The sequence below is a fragment of the Antedon mediterranea genome, chromosome 3 (genome assembly GCF_964355755.1).
Source record: "Antedon mediterranea chromosome 3, ecAntMedi1.1, whole genome shotgun sequence".
Lineage (NCBI taxonomy): Eukaryota > Metazoa > Echinodermata > Crinoidea > Comatulida > Antedonidae > Antedon > Antedon mediterranea.
The window spans coordinates 12,034,562-12,052,580 of NC_092672.1; the positions used below are offsets into that span (position 1 = coordinate 12,034,562).

Here is an 18,019-nt window from a genome sequence, read left to right on the forward strand (position 1 = left end):
GGTGTTTTGGATTTTATCGTTATTATCATCAGTTGGTTCATTCAACAATTGTTTAAGTTTTTGTAGATGTGTAAAATGTTTGCGTTCTTTGGGTGTTCTCATAAAACAGGGTTTCAGTCTGTTATAATTGAATACGTCGCGAAGTATTTCTCCTTTAATCGTCGCTAGGATGTAGTGTGTTCTGTCTAGTACTTCATGAATTACTAATGGTCCGACCCATTCTGCGGCGATTTTCTTTGAATTTGCTGTTAGTGATGATGATGTTGGCTTGTATAAATATACGAGTTGTCCTACTGAGTAAATTGGACTTTTTTCTAAGCGTTGGGAAATCTTTGAGTTTTGGACGTTTTGTTGTGTTCGCTGTAATTGTAGCATTGTCTGTGAAATGTTTTGAAATTTCTTCTTGAGATGTTCAAAGTATTCTTCATAGGAATGAGACAATCCTGAAATAGGGTTAAATGCTAATGAGGTCAAACTTGGAGGTTGGCGGCCAAAAACTAATTCGTAAGGGGAGTGGTTTCCTAGATGTGGGGATGAAAACGAGTTATAAGCATAACATGTTGTTGATACAAATCTAACCCAATCTGTTCCGAATTGGTTAAGGTTGACCTTTAACAGGTCCGATACGGTGCGGATATGACGTTCAACTTGTAAACTACCGTGATTGTGGACGCTGATGATTTTCCTATCAATATTAAGGGTGTTACATAATAGTGTTAATAATTTTCCTGTAAGGGAGGTTGCTGCATCTGAAATAAGACGAGATGGGGGCCCAAAAATACTGATGACCTTTTGAATTAGTGCTTCACAAATTGTTTCGGCATCAATGGATTTCAAAGGTACACAACTCAAAAATCTAGTTATCTCATCACATACTACCATAATATGTTTAAAACCTGAAGGTGAAGTTGGCATACTCTTAAAATCTAGACTGAGTGTATGAAAGGGACGGTAAGTTGCTGGTACTCGATCGTGTAAAGGACGTAATCTATCGGTTTTGGGACGAAATTGTTGACATCTAAGACACGCTTGGGTATAATTGTTGACTTTCTCGAACATAAGGGGCATGTAAAATAATTTCCTAATAGTAAGGTAAGTACGCATCGTACCTTGGTGGCTACTTAACAAATTGTCGTGATACTGAGAAATAACAGTCTCTGCTAAGTTTTCAGGAACAGCTAATTGCAATACAAATTCTCCACCTTTATCTTGGAAAAATAAACGGAATAGTAAACCGTTGCACAATATGTACTGCTCTGACTTATTCTGAACTGCACGAGCTGCTTTCTTATCAGCTGGAAGGATATCATGAACTAAATAATCGTAAACTGGCTTAAAAAATGGTAAAGTTTCTTATTCAACACGTAATTGTTTAACGTCTACTGGGAGGTTATAATCTCTAATTATCTTTCTTTGAATAACATCCATTAATCTATCTAAGTCTTGTTGTTTTGGGATGTGTGCTGACTTAAATTCAGTTATGTTTGGTACTAGTGGTTTGGGCGATGTATACAATTCAACAGGTACGTTTCGATGTGTAGTATCTTTGCTTTGCTTATTTTTGTCTACTAGTCGTTCCTCTGGAGGTTGTCGAATGTTTACATTACGTATTGGGGGTGGCGTTACGATAGGTGGCGTTATGATAGGCGGTGATCGATGTGCGTTTGTTTGTTGTCTCGTGATTATCTGTGGTGTAGCGGTAGGTTGAGGTGTAGGTCGCGTGTTTGTTGTCACTGGGTTTTGATTAATGACAGGCGTTTGTTTGGGTTTGGGTTTATGTAGGTCAGGTATATTTATTCCCATTTTCTTGGCGTATGACCTTGTTACTGGTCTGCTAGTAGATGTGTTTGTAATCGGGTTAAAGGATTCAGTCTCTGTAATATTAAATGCAATGGGTACAACTTGATCAATTTCGGAATCGTCATCACGAGGGGCTCGGGAGAGGAAATCTGCTAAAACTAATTCAGTTCCTTTCTTATAACCAATTTGGAAAATGTATCCGGACAATCGTAATATTAGTTTCTGTAGACGGGGTGTACATGGCTGATCTTTTGAATTCCAAATTTGTACAATTGCTGAGTGGTCTACGAATGCATCAAATTCGCAACCCTTTAGTAAGTGTCGAAATGCTGAAACGTTAATGTAAAGTCCAAATAACTCTAGTTCTGTGACGCTATATCGTTGACAGGCTTGTGGTAAGATTTTGGAATAATAACCTATTATGTGTTCTTTACCGTTTACTGTTTGTGTTAAATATGAACCTGTTGCGGTTCTTGAAGTGTCGCTATATAGCGTAAATCTACCTTCTTTTCTAGGCATTTGAAGAGTTGGTGGTTTAACCATTAATTGTTTAATTTCGTCAAATGCTTTCTGGTGTTCAGTAGACCAACACAATTTTCGGCGTTTGCTTGCGAGTGTGTGTAACGGACGTAAAATTGATTGTATTTGAGGGAAAAAATGGGATACATAATTTACTGCACCAATAAATCGTTTAGTTTCTTTATGGGTTCGTGGGACTGGCAAATTTCGGATAGCTGCACACCTGTCGCCTAATGGTGTGATACATGCGCGTCCTGAAGAATTAATCAGGATGGTGTGTCCCATATATTGCACTTTATTCTTGAATAACTTACATTTCTTTGGACAAATTCTAAAACCATTTAATTGTAGGGCTTGTAAAACGGAAACGAGGTGCTGCTTATGAGCAAATTTGTCTTGGCTAAATAAAATAATATCATCATGATGGGCGATACAGAATTCTCTAGAATTTGGGATTTCATTTAAAATTTCGTCAATCTTTGCTTGAAATATACCTGGTGAAACGTTTAATCCTTGTGCTAATCTCTTATAATAATAATGTTTTCCACCATGATATGAAGCTATACCTGTATATTGTTGGGCATGTTCGGCTAATGGTACACAGTGGAACGCTGATTTCAAATCAATTACGCTAAGAATCTGTGCATTAGCGTTACCTATTGTTTTCAAAGTTTCGGCTAATAATGGGAATGGGTGATTAATACGTTTTATCCTGGAATTTAGATAGCGGAAGTCTGTGACAACTCTTTTATCTTTTGAATTTTTCTTTGAAACAAGAAGGACAGGGGAAGTATACGATTGGTGTCCTACTGCTAAGATTCCTAGTTTGACTAATTTGTTCAATTCGGCCTCAATAACATGTTTGACTTTGTCTGTCGCAAAGTATGGGCGAATAAAAAATGGTTCATCGTTAGAGAGGTGTATGTCAGCTTTGAAGTTTGGGCAGCTAGATAGTTCACCATAAAGTGAAAATGCGTTTCTGTTTTGTTGTAAGGTTTTATACAAATCTTCTTTTTCTCTATGTGTTAAAACGCTGTCTGTTAAATCAACTTGTTTTCTAATTATTTCTTCCTCGGTTAAAGATAGAAATGGGTCTGTACGTTCTAAATGTGGGTACTTGTTTGCGTTGTCATTGGTCAACTTTATTCTATCAATTGGTAGGTCATTAGTAACTGTTACAAGGTTGGTTAAATGAAGGCTCGCGATAGGTTGATGTGTATTTAGAGATACGTTTCTGTTTGTGTTGTTAGTGATATCAATGTTGGTTTCTCCTCTGTGTAATTTTACTAACATATCTGATGGACAAAGTTTTGAAATATGGGTGGTTGCATGTAGAACAACATCAGAATTGCGTACAAAGGCGGGAACCCTTCCTTTTAATTTAACTGTTTTAGTATCACCGGGTTTAAGAAAAAAAATGCGAAATGTGTTTTCCTTAAAATTTAAAGTACCGTCGAGTTCAGACAATGTTTCGGTTCCAAGTATCAGGTCAATACCTGTCAAATTTTTAACGATTAATGCTGAAATTTTAAATTTGTGTCCTTGGATAAATAATTCGAATTGCACTAAGTGGTTGGCATATAAGAAGTCACCGTTACCTAATCGAAATTTAGTTGTGTTCACTTTAATTGGCTTTAGACGCGATAAATAAAGTGAGGAGTTAACGTACGATTGTGAGATTATAGTTCTAGTTGAACCACTGTCAAATAAAGTTAAAACATTTCTACCATCTGGTAAATTTCCTTTAACGTAATTTCTGTCGTTAAGTAACAAATCAATATTATCTGAATTCCCTAAGTATTTTGCCTTAAAATTGTCGTATTTAGTATGGGGGGCCAGATTATAGGCGGCATCTAGTCCCCTTTTTAAAAATCCTGCTGGTGGCTAGGGTAGTAATTGTTTGACTGTTGGTATGGGTATGGCGGGGGATAGTTTCCGTAAGAGCGGTTTTGTTGTCGGCAGTGCCTTGCTATGTGGCCTGGTTTCCCGCAGTAATAACAGGTTGGGGGAGGTTGTCTATATCTTGGGGTCGGTGGGGTCTGGAATCGGGGTTTGTATGGGCTTGGGCTTCGGTTTCGTCTTGGGATATAATTTCGGGTGGGGGAACGTGAGCGTCGAGTATCATCATTAAGGGATCGTTTTGTTGTGGCCATGTCTAACTTGAGAGAATTTATCTCATGTTGGAGCGATTCGAGACTATTAGGCCTATCTGTTTCCTTATTGATATTGAATGAAACTTCCCGTGTGGCATCATCTACGGAAAGGTCAAGGTAATTTTGTGTGCTATTTACAATATTTTCAATAGTGGCATCGATTGGGGTGGACATGGCTACAGCTGCTCTACATTTTGGTGGAAGGGTCGAAATAAATTTATTCTTTATCTGCTGGTCAGCGTATCCAATTCTGTCTGCGGCTTGTTTGATTTTGGTTAAGTGCTTTTCGGCGTTGTCGCCAGTGGTGTATGTAATTGAATCGTATTCTCTTATGTGCGCATAGATTGATTTGTTTTTACTAAACCTGTTGATGAATTGGGTTTTTAAGGATTCTAGTGAATCGAACTGCTTTCCCTCAATCCAGAGTCTAGCTTGGCCCTGAAGGCTACGTTTAAAAATACTTATTACATTAATTAATTGGGCATTGTTTACAGGGTTTTCTAATGTGTGGGCCTCAAGGTAGTCGGTAAACGATAAGTAATGTGCACTACATTGGTCGTGATCGGTTATGGAACCGTCATATCTTTTGGGAAGGAAATCGGTTTGTCTTAGGTGGGGCACGGGGTGAGGATTGACGGGCTCATTTAAAATTACTTCGTTATCAACAATGTCGACCATACTTTATAATATTAATTATTAATCAAATATCAAAAACAATTTAGTGTATATGTAAACTCTCACTTTTTCAATCAAGGTTACAAATCAAAAATCAAAATGGTTTCGACTTACCCCAAATGCTTCGGATCCAATTAAAAATGAATTAAAGGAATGCAAAAAGTGTTCAAAAATGTCTAAATGTTCAAACAACGAATTAAAGAAATGTTAAAGGTGCTCATCAATGTTCAAATTTTCAAACAACGAATTAAAAAAAATGCGAAAGGTGTTCATCAATGTTCAAAAAAGTAAATGTTAAAAAAAACGATTGAAAAAAAAACGGCGTGAAGTTGAAAGTGTCTAAACGAAACAGTTCTTGTCCGCTTGCTTCTGTTTTGATTCTTCTTGGGTCTTCCTCGATTATCTTCTTTGTCTTTATCCAATGGTTATAATTTGGTAAAATTTCTGCTTGTCTCGATCTCATTCAAATATAATTTCAGCTTGTCTTTTGTGTCTTCCTCGATTACCTTCTTTGTCTTCATCCAATGGTAATAATTTGATAAAATTTCTGCTTGTCTCGATCTCATTCAAATATAATTTCAGCTTGTCTTTTGAGTCAAAGTAAATTTCTCTCCTTTCAAACAAATATGGTTATTTTTGTCTTTGTCTTCGTCTTCGTGTCTTGTTAAGTGTTTATTTCTTGTTTTCTCACTCCGTTCCTTATGAAATTTGGGTCTTCCACCATGTAATATATTGTTGCGTTGTTGAGGTACTAATGAAAGACTCTAACTCGCTTGACTGTCGTAACACATATATTGTTTATTCAGTATAATACTTCAGTACAATATACAACTATAAGTATAGATAAGGAACGCGGAGGATCAATGATGCTGTCGGTGAGGTGTGAAGTGTGTTAGTCTGCTTCTGGAGAAGTGGCTGTAAGGTGTGTGCTCCGTGAGGTGGCTGTAAGGTGTGTCTGGGCCCTTCTGAAACTTGGGAGTATATTGGCTCAGTTCATTTGCATAATGTCATTACATCATCTGTGAGGGTAACGATTGGTCCTAAGTTGATCCAGGGGTGTTTAAGTGGGAATGATTGATCTTATCTGGGGAGGTTACAATGATGAATTGGCCCTGTCGAATCTCTGCTTAAAACTGTCAATATCTAATTGTTTTACGATGGGAACAGTCACAAAATTAAGCTAAGGGTTTTCTTTAGGGATTCTATTATAAACTAAATGGTCATTAAAACATCTGGACAAACTCTCCTTTGGACTTTCTGGGTCAAGTTTGTGAACCTATTTGAATTCCGATACAAAGGTCAATTTCTTAAATATAAAAGTATATCGTTATATCACAATGCGTTACCAACGCGGCTTTCCGACTGTTTAGGGGGCCTAGCGCTTTCTTGTCACACTAGGAAGTGCGTGGTTCGTCGCGATCATACTTTGTTGGATGCCTAGAAAATATGAAAGTTACCGTACCGCCATGGTTCCTAAATATATTTTGAAGATTTTGTTTGTTGTTAATCAAAAGTACTTCACTGTTAAATTAATACTGATCTTTTTCTAATAATTAACGATTAAAATTATTTTTCATGTATATAGTCCTGATGCGTAAAAAGTTTTGTAAGAAAATGGAAAGTGATATCAATGCGCAAAATTTCGTCTGCTCCTCAAATACTCTCTTGTCATTGGCCAATGTTTAGCCTTTGTTACCCAGACGTGTGCAACTCGACTAAAAACTCTACTTCATTAAGTCGAACTGCAAACTTCGACTACTTCGATTTTGAATCGAATTTGAAGTAATAGCTCGAACTACGACTTTTTCAAGTCGAACTTTGAACTACGACTAAAGTCCGGTTTAAGAATACGGGCGTAAGTGTGTAACTGTATACAAATACTCTAGTGTATAATGTTAAAGTATAAAAACCTATATCAAAATTAATTAAAAATAATAATATTGATGTCATTGTACTAGATTTACTAGGCCTAAATAAAAAAGGATAAAAATAAAATCATGCATTTACAAATACAATTTATAGTCCATGGGCCGGAGGGGGTTACCGTGCACTCCCACCCCCCCCCCCCCACAGTTAAACTTCTTTGGTATCATTTTCTTTCCACGGACATATAGAGTGAAAAAATCGATGTTAACAAGAAAAATATAGGGATGCATTGTATATACTTGCGTCATTTGTAATGATCATCAGTGTTTTATCTTCTTCTTCTGGGGTAGGGGGTAACAATTATCTCAATAACCCAAGAATCCAACACCTAATTAGTATTATCTTGGTACCATTGTGTAGCATACATCTTTTAAAATCTTATAAAATTTAAATAAAATTTATCGGACTATTAGTAGGGTCAGTAGAGGTCAAAAGGTCATTGACCTTTTACAAAAATGCACATTTTTGCTAAAATATAGATAAATTTCAACATAGTATCTATAATTTTCAATATGTTTTATCTTAATTGTGTTTTACTTGTGCTTACTGACATATTGAATAAGAAAATATATGTTAACAAGATTAAAATTGCAGTTCATTATACACAAATTATCATTTTTTATTCTTAAAAATTGCAATAAAAATACATTTTTTGGGGTAGGGTGTAACATTAATAGCAATAACCCAAGAATCAAACATCTAATTAGTATGATCTTGGTGTCGTTGTGTAGCATTCGTGTTTTTTAATCATATAGAATTTAATAAAATTAATTGAACCATGTTTAAGGTCAGTAGAGGTCAGAAAAGTCACTGACCTTTTGCAAAATTGCAAATATTTGCCATAATGAGATACATTTCAATATCAAATCTCCAATTTTTTCAATACTTTTCATTTTAATTGTGTTTTATTTGTGTTTACTGACATTGAATAACAAAATGTGTGTTAACATGAAAAAAATTGCAGTGCATTAATACCATTGTAATGTAATTTTATTATTCTTCAAAATTGCAATAGAAAGACATTTTTCGGGTAGGGGGTAGCATTAATACCAATAACCCAAGAATCAAACATCTAATTAGTACGATCTTGGTATCGATGTGTAGTATATATGTTTTTTTAATCATTTTTTATTGCAATTTATCTATATTTTGGGAAAAATTTGCATTTTGCAAAAGGTCAATGACCTCTTGACCTCTACTGACCTTAATAATCTTCCGATTAATTTTATTTAAATTTTAAAAGATTTTAAAAGATATATACTACACAATGTTACTAAGATAATACTAATTAGATGTTGGATTCTTGAGTTATTAGGATAAATGTTACCCCCTACCCCAAAAAATATTTGAAGATAAAACACTGATGATCATTACAAATGACGCAAGTACATACAATGCATCCCTATATTTTTCTTGTTAACATCGATTTGTTTACTCTATATGTCCATGGAAAGAAAATGATACCAAAGAAGTTTAACTGTGGGGGGGGGGGGGGGGTGCACGGTAACCCCCTCCAGCCCATGGACTATTAGTTTATGTTTCGGCTATAGCTACAATTAGGTAAGTAAAATTATTTCTTAATGAAGATGGAAGTGCATCCCATAAACAACATAATGAATTAACAATAATAGTCGTGAACTTACTGTGGTTAAATCTTGCGGATTAGCTGGTTCATCCAAGTTAGCACACGCTCGTGATGTAGCTGGTTCATCCAAGTTATCACATGCATTAAACGCAACACAGTACGATACTCTATTTGTGAGAAAGAACTAAACAAACCAAAGTTGATAATAATAACTGTTTTTCTATACTCCAATAAATTCATCGGGGATGTCTTAGTCGATACATGTATACCATTTAAGCAAACATGTTATACTACCAAAACGTACTATCACTATGATCAATCCCATTATTTTCTTTAACTTATGAAACAAAAACATGGACAAAAGCAATGTCTAATTTAAATATGAATCAAATTCAACTTAAAATAGCATTTAAATAGAACATATACGTGAATAAGCAAATGAAAAGAATGAAAGCCATTTCAGTTTATTTAGTGCGTAATCTTTAAGTTTGTGAGCATGAGGAAATACATATATTTTCATATGTCTAAGACAATTTTACAGAATAATAAACAACAAGATACGAACATACCCTATGCGTTATGTAGTAGTCCAGCTGACCTGCGTAGTCCCATATAGTAGTTACGTCACTTGAAATACTTTCTGAATCATCACTTTTTCTTTTTACAAATTTCCTATACATTTTTCTCAGCCAGCTTTTTTTCTGTCTCTTCTTTTTTATTTTAGCAACAACTTTTCTTTGAATTGAGTCGGGAAGAATTGTCTGATTATCTTTTGGTTGACTCTCTAAATTCAAATAATTACTACAAATCAATGGAGTGGATGTTGACAGATGTATCAATTAAAAAGAAATTAAATACGCATGTATTGCATTAAATGGACTGATCTGATTTGTTGTGAGGTAGACATAGTGAATATATAATGGATATTAAGAAAGTGTACAACAAAATGGATAAAAATCAGTCAGAAGCTGGCTTATGAAGAGGGGGAAGTATTTTTCTAAACAGCTCGGATTTTAATAAGCCTTCCCCGAAAGACAACACAAGTTTGTTTCTTCTCTCTACAAGAGTAGGTAAACCAGTAACAGACAATGCATAATCATAGCACAAATAGTTGTTACCTAGCATGATACGCAATGCTCTCTTTTGTACCTTTTCAATAGACTTGGACATGTCCTTAGTGATAGCCCCATGCCAAACAGGGGCAGCATATTCTAAAATAGGTCTTATATACGCCATATAAACAGTCAACAGATCATTAATTAAGATTCCTGTTTTCTTCAAAATGCACAAGGAAAATAAACGTCTAGAAGCTCTAGACACAATATTATTAGTGTTAAGTTCCCATTTCAGGTCATTTTGAATGATTACACCAAGAAGCGTCATGTGATCAACTACTTGTAAAATGGAACCACTCAGACTAAAAGAAGGCGATATAATATCATCCGACTTGTCCTTAAGAAAATTGACAACCAAGATATGGCATTTGGAGGGTTTGGGTATCATATCTTTTCTACGGGCTTCTAAAACCTGTTCATTAAATCACGTATACAAAACAGGTTTTCCGACGTCATTTCTCAACTAATAGAAATAAGTTTTATATCATTTTCATAAATATTCATTTAGAAATCTAATTCCGCTTCAACCAGCGAAATCAAAACAGTAGTCTTCCAATTACAATGGTTTGAACTACATGCACCCTACAAAGTATGAGTGGCTACACTATAAAAAGGCAGCAAAATTGTGATTAAAAACTGGATTTTTCAGATGAGATAACATAATTTAAGTGATGTGATTTATGAAATAAAATGAAGCTTTCATTTCTACACATTTTACTGTTTCAAACAGGTAAATCCGACCAGGTATATTAGTGGAGAAAACTTTTAAAAAAACATGCTAAAAAGGATAATGTTTGCACAATTTGGCCGCGTTTCAAGTTGCACAGCGTGCGTCACATAACAGAATAAAATTGATAATTAGAATTGTGTACCAGAGCACAGGACAATCATTTATTTACCTGTATAAAATTCACTGTTGATACTAGTAGCATTATTAATACTAGTACTAGTAGCACTACTATTATTAATACTAGTAGCACTACTACTACTATTAATAATTCGCAACTTTTATTTACCCTTCACAAAGACTAAAAAATAATCTATAATAATAATAATATCATAATAATAATCTTTTTTTATCTTCAAATTAATCTGGTGATATTCGCGTGATGTTATAGTATAGTGAATAAAATGCGAAACGACAGAACATTATTTATGCAACATTGCCAGATGCATGATCGTCAATACTTTTATATACTTCTGTTTATTCAAACACATTAATAAATAATAATTATTCAAACCTTCCACTGAAGACATAGAGTCAGAGGATATAGAACCTTCGGAATCAGATATCGAAGAAGTTGAAACTGCACCCTGTAAATGGTGTTTGGTTTCAGTTGACGTATTTTTTTCCATCTGTGTTGTGATTTGTTCAGGCGTTTTCGGGGATGTTCCTGCAGGTCATTCAAATATATTTTTGAGACAATCTATTAAGGTGGCTAACATTTCATTATTAAGTCTGCTTGATTGCATTATATATCACCAATACACTTTGTTTAGTAAACATTAAAAATACACTTATAATAAAAAATGTAGTAAATATTCATCATACCTGTTTTGTCTAGATCCATGGAAGAGATTGTTGATGATTCCTGTATGGACTGAGATTTAGATGTTGACATATCTGTCCTTCCTTCACCTTCATGCATTTCTTTCTTTGTAACATGTGTTGCAATTTTTTCTGAAAGTGCATCTTCCCGTATGTTCTTGTTGAGCACCATGACTGTAAAAAGGAAACTACAATGTAAGGTAAAACAGTTGAGCAGTTACAGAGTTACACAGACTAATTAATAGACTAAAATTAGAGAAATCAGATATCTATCTAGAATGGCTAAATCAGATAAGTAGGTTTGAGTAGAACAATAATAGGTAATATCCCTTTTTTTTTAATTCTTACCGTCAATATCCTCCTTCTTCCACTTGTTAAAGTCTTTCCCAATTGTTTGAAATACTGTCGTTGTGACAACAATGCCATTCGTAGATGGTTCGTTGGATTTAAATCTATAACAATGTTTAATAACCCCAAAAGGTTAAATTATTTATAAGAAAGTAGAATGTATCCAATAGCTCTACTTTATTACGTACTAAAATTACAATGAAATAAGCAAATACGTCATACATGAAGATATTTTAACAAACCTGCCAACCCTAATAATAAGGCCAGGCTACATTTGACGGGATGACAAAGTAGAACTGACAATGTAGGAATTCATTACTAGCGCCAAGTTTATTAGCGAAGAAGATAACAGATTAACAACATAGTGTAAGGATATTGAAATTGCAAAAAAAAATTAAAAAAAATAGAAAAAAGAAAAAGAAAAATAAGCGACTCAATACAAATTATCTAAAAGCACATAATCCAGTAGGCCGATTTATTATTACTAGTATATGAATGAAAAATTGTTAACGTTAAAAGACAAAACTTTACTGCAAGTATCGACAAGATTTAAAATAAATGAGTATCTTAACTTTATTATTTTTTTTTTGTTATGGGAATTATTGAAGGAAGACAAACATTAAAATTAAAAATGTGTATGTAACTATAAAATGAAGAGAGTAAAGAATGTACTGATGAAATTCATAGTATATTTTATTGGTGACGTTTAAATAACATCTTATTACCTTTCTCCAAGCATAGCTTTTACACAGCTAGTTTTGCCAGCACCTTCTTTCCCGAGAAACATACATCTTGAATTTACAACTGCAATCTCACCATTTTCAAGTTCATTTTGAAATGTTTTAATTGCAAGCTCACCTCGTGCTAATATCTCTACTGGAACTAAATTACAATTAAATAAATAATGTAAGATATACAAAAATACTGTATACATACATACGTTTTACACTAAAAAAAGTATAAGGAATAATTCATCACATTCACATCACATGAAAGCCTAGTACAAAGTGAAACGTGTCATTGGTGATTAATATTCACATGATGCAAAACTCAATCTAAATACATTGATAAAAACTTAACTTACTGTCAAGTAACTTTAACATATTTTGCTTATCTTCTTTTTCTATACGGTAATTGCTCTTTAAAACAGATGTTGGTGTTTGTCCTCGCTATAAAAATTTTAATATCCACTGTTACTTAAGTACTAACTATTGACATACTACTTCAAATCCTAACAACAAAATGTTCATAGGTCGGGAATATTAATTTCGAACAAACACACCAGCATACAACACTTATAACTATATTGAAAACATTCTTTTTTCCAAACCAATAATTAGTAAAAACTAACCTTGACAGTTTATTGGTTTGGAAAAAAGAATATTTTCAATATACTTATACCTACAAACCAGATGAACATTTTCAATCAACACTTATAACTGTTTAACTTTTTTTAGTAGGATTGAATGTTACACTTTAACAATAAATTAAAAACAATAATTATATAATAGGATGATCGGTACTGATAGAATTTTACCACCTTCCAGATTATTGACTTTAAACAACCAGTGTTGCAAATAGATTACACCATGGAAAACCGTTAGTGTTAAAGAAAAAATGACGAATTGTTCCTTCTTACGATCATCTTTGACCCATCACGATGACGATTACGGTGTGCATAAGTCAACAAAGTGTTCACAAAATGTAGATTGGTATTATTTACGGTTATTAATAAGTGTGCTATTATTTCTTGTTAATCTGTATATTTCATCAATCTTCATATTTCTTTTTTTTTATTATAGTAACCATAGCGAAATTATTTTTCACTACACTGATATACTACGCCTTATAATGATTATATTATAATTATTTGTTTACCATTATAGATGTGCAAAAACCAATTTAGAATAATATTATTGTCTATTTATGGTATGTTGATTTTGTACTAATACGTGCAGATGTGATAGCAATGAAAACAATTTCAAAGTATTAATTTAAGCGTTTAATCTAAAATGCGTCAGATACATGATGTTTAAAATTACTTTTATTTAAATAATAATTATAATTAATATTTTGTTTAACAATTAAACAGACATTAAACAAATATGGTTTCTTTATACAGAAATGATTAAACTTAACGTGTAGTGTACTAATACGATTTATAATGTTATTAATTATAAAAAATATTGTAAAATTCAATGTATACTATCGACGGTACCTTGTTTGTTGCTGTGACTGATGCACCTTGAGCTATAAGACTATTTACTGTCTCTAAATTAGCATGTTGATGCCTTAAGTGTACATGTAGCGGTGTGTCTCCATCCTGTACAGCAAAAAAGTTAGATTAGACTAAATTAGATTAGAATAAATGGTCGTCACATTGTATGTCTCAAAAATCAGGTGGCTGTGGGTGTACAGAAATTAATTATGATTGTCATTATATAATATATTCATGTTACTCTACATTCATTTAGCATTTCATATAGTGGTTGTAACTGATATCGGGACAAAACCACCTGATAATAAGCGAACAATACAACTTGCTGTTTTTAACTAATAGGTGCACGATGTGTGGCAATTAACACGGTGAAAGCATTATTTGTTCTTGTTTAGTGTAAAATGTGTCAGCTACATGATGTTTAAATATTGTAAATTTATTTACTTTGATAATAATTATAATTTTAGTTTTCACTGTTTATACTGGAGATGAAATGTTAACTTGGAAACAAAATACTCAATGTATTAGTAAAAATATTGGATATAAAATAACAATGCTAGGTAAAATGGCTAGTAGTTTAAGTAAACCGTTACTTGAAACTCTATATATAAGTACAATTCAGCCTTGTAGTGATTATGCTATAACAGTCTGGGGAAATACGACAGAGTTAAACAAAAATATTTTAAAGCGACATCAAAAAAGAGCTGCTCGAATTGTAACTAACAACTTCGATTATATTAATGTAAGGGGTGACAACATCATCCAGAACCTATCGTGGCAAACTCTTGAAGAGAAACGAGATTTCTCCCTAGCATGCCTAATGTATAAATGTGTTTACGGCCTTGCACCAATTAGATTAGTAAATGAAATTGAATTGATTCGCGATATTCACACCCACTTAACACGTATAGTAGAAAATTTGAATGTAACAATACCTAAATACACCCTTAGTAAAATGAATTCGTCCTTTAAAGTTGCAGGCGCAAAAATATGGAACAATTTACCAATTAATATTAAATCGGCACCAACAATTACGTCCTTTAAGGCTAGATACAAATCTCATTTCTTTTCATAAAAAAAACTGACATGTATTATATTTAATTAAGTTTCTCTTTTGTATATTTTTATTAAGACAGGACCACAATGTAAAACAGATACACTGTTATCTGATTGTTTTTATCCTGTATAAATATATTATTTATTATTATTATTATTAAAATTATCTTGTAACAAACTGTTTTACATTATATAATCACATATACAAATAAACTTTATTACTGACAGTTGCTTCCTAACGTTTGTATAAATTAATTACAAAACATATCGTGTACATGGTGTATCGTTATATGTACTTTACTATTTCAATCGACTATGCCACAGTGACAGTTTCAACAAAGTATTAAATCGCAAATGTTTTACTGTGTTTAGTGGTATATTATTTGTAAACCATAAACAAATTAATATTTCGTTACTGAATGGATAAAAATATATTTAAAAAATGTTCCTCTTTGCACCCTCTTCAATCCCTCAGCCATAATGTTACATACAAAACACAATTTGAGTTTGTTTAAATTTGAAAAAAACATTTGACTCATGTTGTGACAAAATGTCAACAGTAGCTTGCGGAGAAGAATATCATGCGATATGTTATTGAACGCACGGATGAAATCCAAAGTAATAATGTCAACGGCTGGCGTTTTCTAATCAAGTGCACGTAACCAGTCAGTAGTTGCTGACACCAAGACTTGGGTACAGGATCGACCAGGAAGAAAACCTTGTTGGTGACTTGCCAATAGGCTGTTACTTTGGCAGTGGTTAAGATTTGTTGGAAAACAAATTTTACACATCACCAACATAAGAGGGACTGGACGATAATTAGTTGCATGCTCCTGTCACCTTTTTTGGATACAAAATTTGCACGCTACCACATAGTAGGGAATATACCACATAAAGCGATTGATGAAACAAGTTTGTAATAGCTGAAATAATTACAGCATGTGAATGCTCAAACCATCAGGACCAGGAGCTTTATTTGCTGTGAAGTTTTTAATAGCAGACTCCACATGACAACGTAAAACAGGAAAACCGGCAATAGATGGAATGTCCAAAGTTGGTGAAGTGAGGCTCACATCATTAGGAGAATTCTCCGACGTGGGGGCCGTACGCGCGAAAGAGAACAAATAGATGCGTACACACTGTTTAATAGGCTAGAGCAACTGTTTCCATTACATTTAATAACAATGTCACATAATGTAAATTTAAATAAATCCTTCCTAAATACTCTAATACGGATCTTTTTCGACGAACTAATAATAAACTTTGATCGAAAAACACTTCAAACGAAATGAACATTTGGTAATGCGGAACTCCGAAAATGCCTCGATAGTGCATGTGTTTAGTGTACGACTGTGCTTTGGTGGTCTGTTAACCTCAGATATATATAGCCGGGTGAATAACTCAATGTAATTTAGTATACAATGATTGCCATAATCGCTGTGTCTATAACACAAATCAATAAAATGCCAAATACGCCACACACGTTTTTTTCGGCCGTGTACATAGAATAAGACATTTCATGTTTATGTTATGCCTATGAAATAATAATAAAAGAACATCATGTTTCTCTTTTTTTTTATCGTTTATACTGCATACCATTATATAAACAAGAATATTTCTTACAAAAAACGCTGCTGGCTTATTGTTATTGCTAAGGTCAAGTCTGGGGGTTACTTCATCACGCCTAGATACTTCAAGTATCCTATTACAAACAAAAACTTCAATGGACTGTTTTGATAATAATTCAATGATTATCTGACAGCGAATTATAGTAATATCATGGGACTCATAAATACCAGAAATGATTTTGGATTTGTCGTTAGACTTCTTTCCCAGAGGTTTTTCGGATTCAACAGGTGGTACCTATAAATTATAGTCGAGAATCATTTTTTGCAAAAATGTCAGTGTCTAGTACTATAACTGCTGCTTGCTTTATATCTGAATGATTTATCTCTTGTGACGTAGCGGGCTAGAGCAGCAGCGTGAACACATTCATACGCGAGAAAAAAGTTCACGATATTACACTCCACTCTGTACAGGGGCTAACGCTTGCACACGGTCCAGGGCGGAAAATGGTGTATTTTTAGAGAGTGATGATGTCAGCATTCACACGTGAAGCGACCTAAGACAACATGATGCTGGTAGTGGGAGTGCATGTGTTTTGAAAATAACTCAGTTGTGGGTATTTTCCGAAGATTTTAAATCGCATTTTCTTTTTAAACTCTTGAATTCATAAATAGTAATTAAACTCTAAGCTCACTATGTAGGCCTATTTACACAACTATAGCTCTAGCCTACTCTTCTTAATTAAAAGAGTCAAGTGCGTCGAATCCGTGTCTAGCTACGGTCGTGGGTTTGGTGCATCTTTTTTTTCCCTTTAGAATTAGGGGGGTTGGCTAGCCATCCTATTCACCCCCCTAGATCGAGATTTATGCGCGAAAAGAAACGTGACCAGACCCTGTTTTATGGTTCGGGCCAACCACTTCCTTTTCCCAATCGAACCCCCACCCCAACTCCTTTAATCGACAGCGAAATATATGCGGTACACAAATGGTTATTGGTAAATTAAAACAATTCGTAAACTCAACCGTGAGAACATAACTCGTACCTTTATCCCTGTATGAACGTACGTCGATGCGTAGTTGCAAATGAATTTCCGATTTTCGCCTGGAATCTGGAAAATACACATTTTGGTTCCTGGATGTACTGTAATATGATACAGCCCAGATATGTCGACGTGTATACTGTAGATTTTTTTTTTCGTACATAAGTTGGGGAACCCTCATGACACGTCACAAAATAAATATGAATAATTCTTCTTCTTTCCCTTTTCAGGGAATTTATTGGTTCAAAGTATATTGGCCTTTGGCCCTAATACAAACAAATACAAATTAACTATAACTTAAGATAATGGTTTCTTCTTTCAAAAGCAAAGTAGACGTATTTTCCTAAATTATAAGTAAAATTTGTGTTGGAAAGTAATAAACAAAGCTTATTAATAGAAGGAAAAACACGAATAAATCTTGGAATAAAACTTTTTCTTAAATCATTGTAAAATGTGCATTGCAAAATAAA

General features: G+C 33.7%; 1 long non-coding RNA gene across 1 annotated transcript; it reads right to left on the reverse strand.

Annotated features, from left to right (window-relative positions):
* Positions 1–9,362: 9,362 nt before the first annotated feature.
* Positions 9,363–11,367, reverse strand: LOC140044975 (uncharacterized). Its single transcript, XR_011844517.1, has 3 exons — positions 11,326–11,367; positions 11,015–11,167; positions 9,363–9,442 (listed from the first exon to the last, which is right to left on the reverse strand). It is a non-coding gene; the product is annotated as an uncharacterized lncRNA (long non-coding RNA).
* Between the last annotated feature and the right edge of the window lie 6,652 nt (positions 11,368–18,019).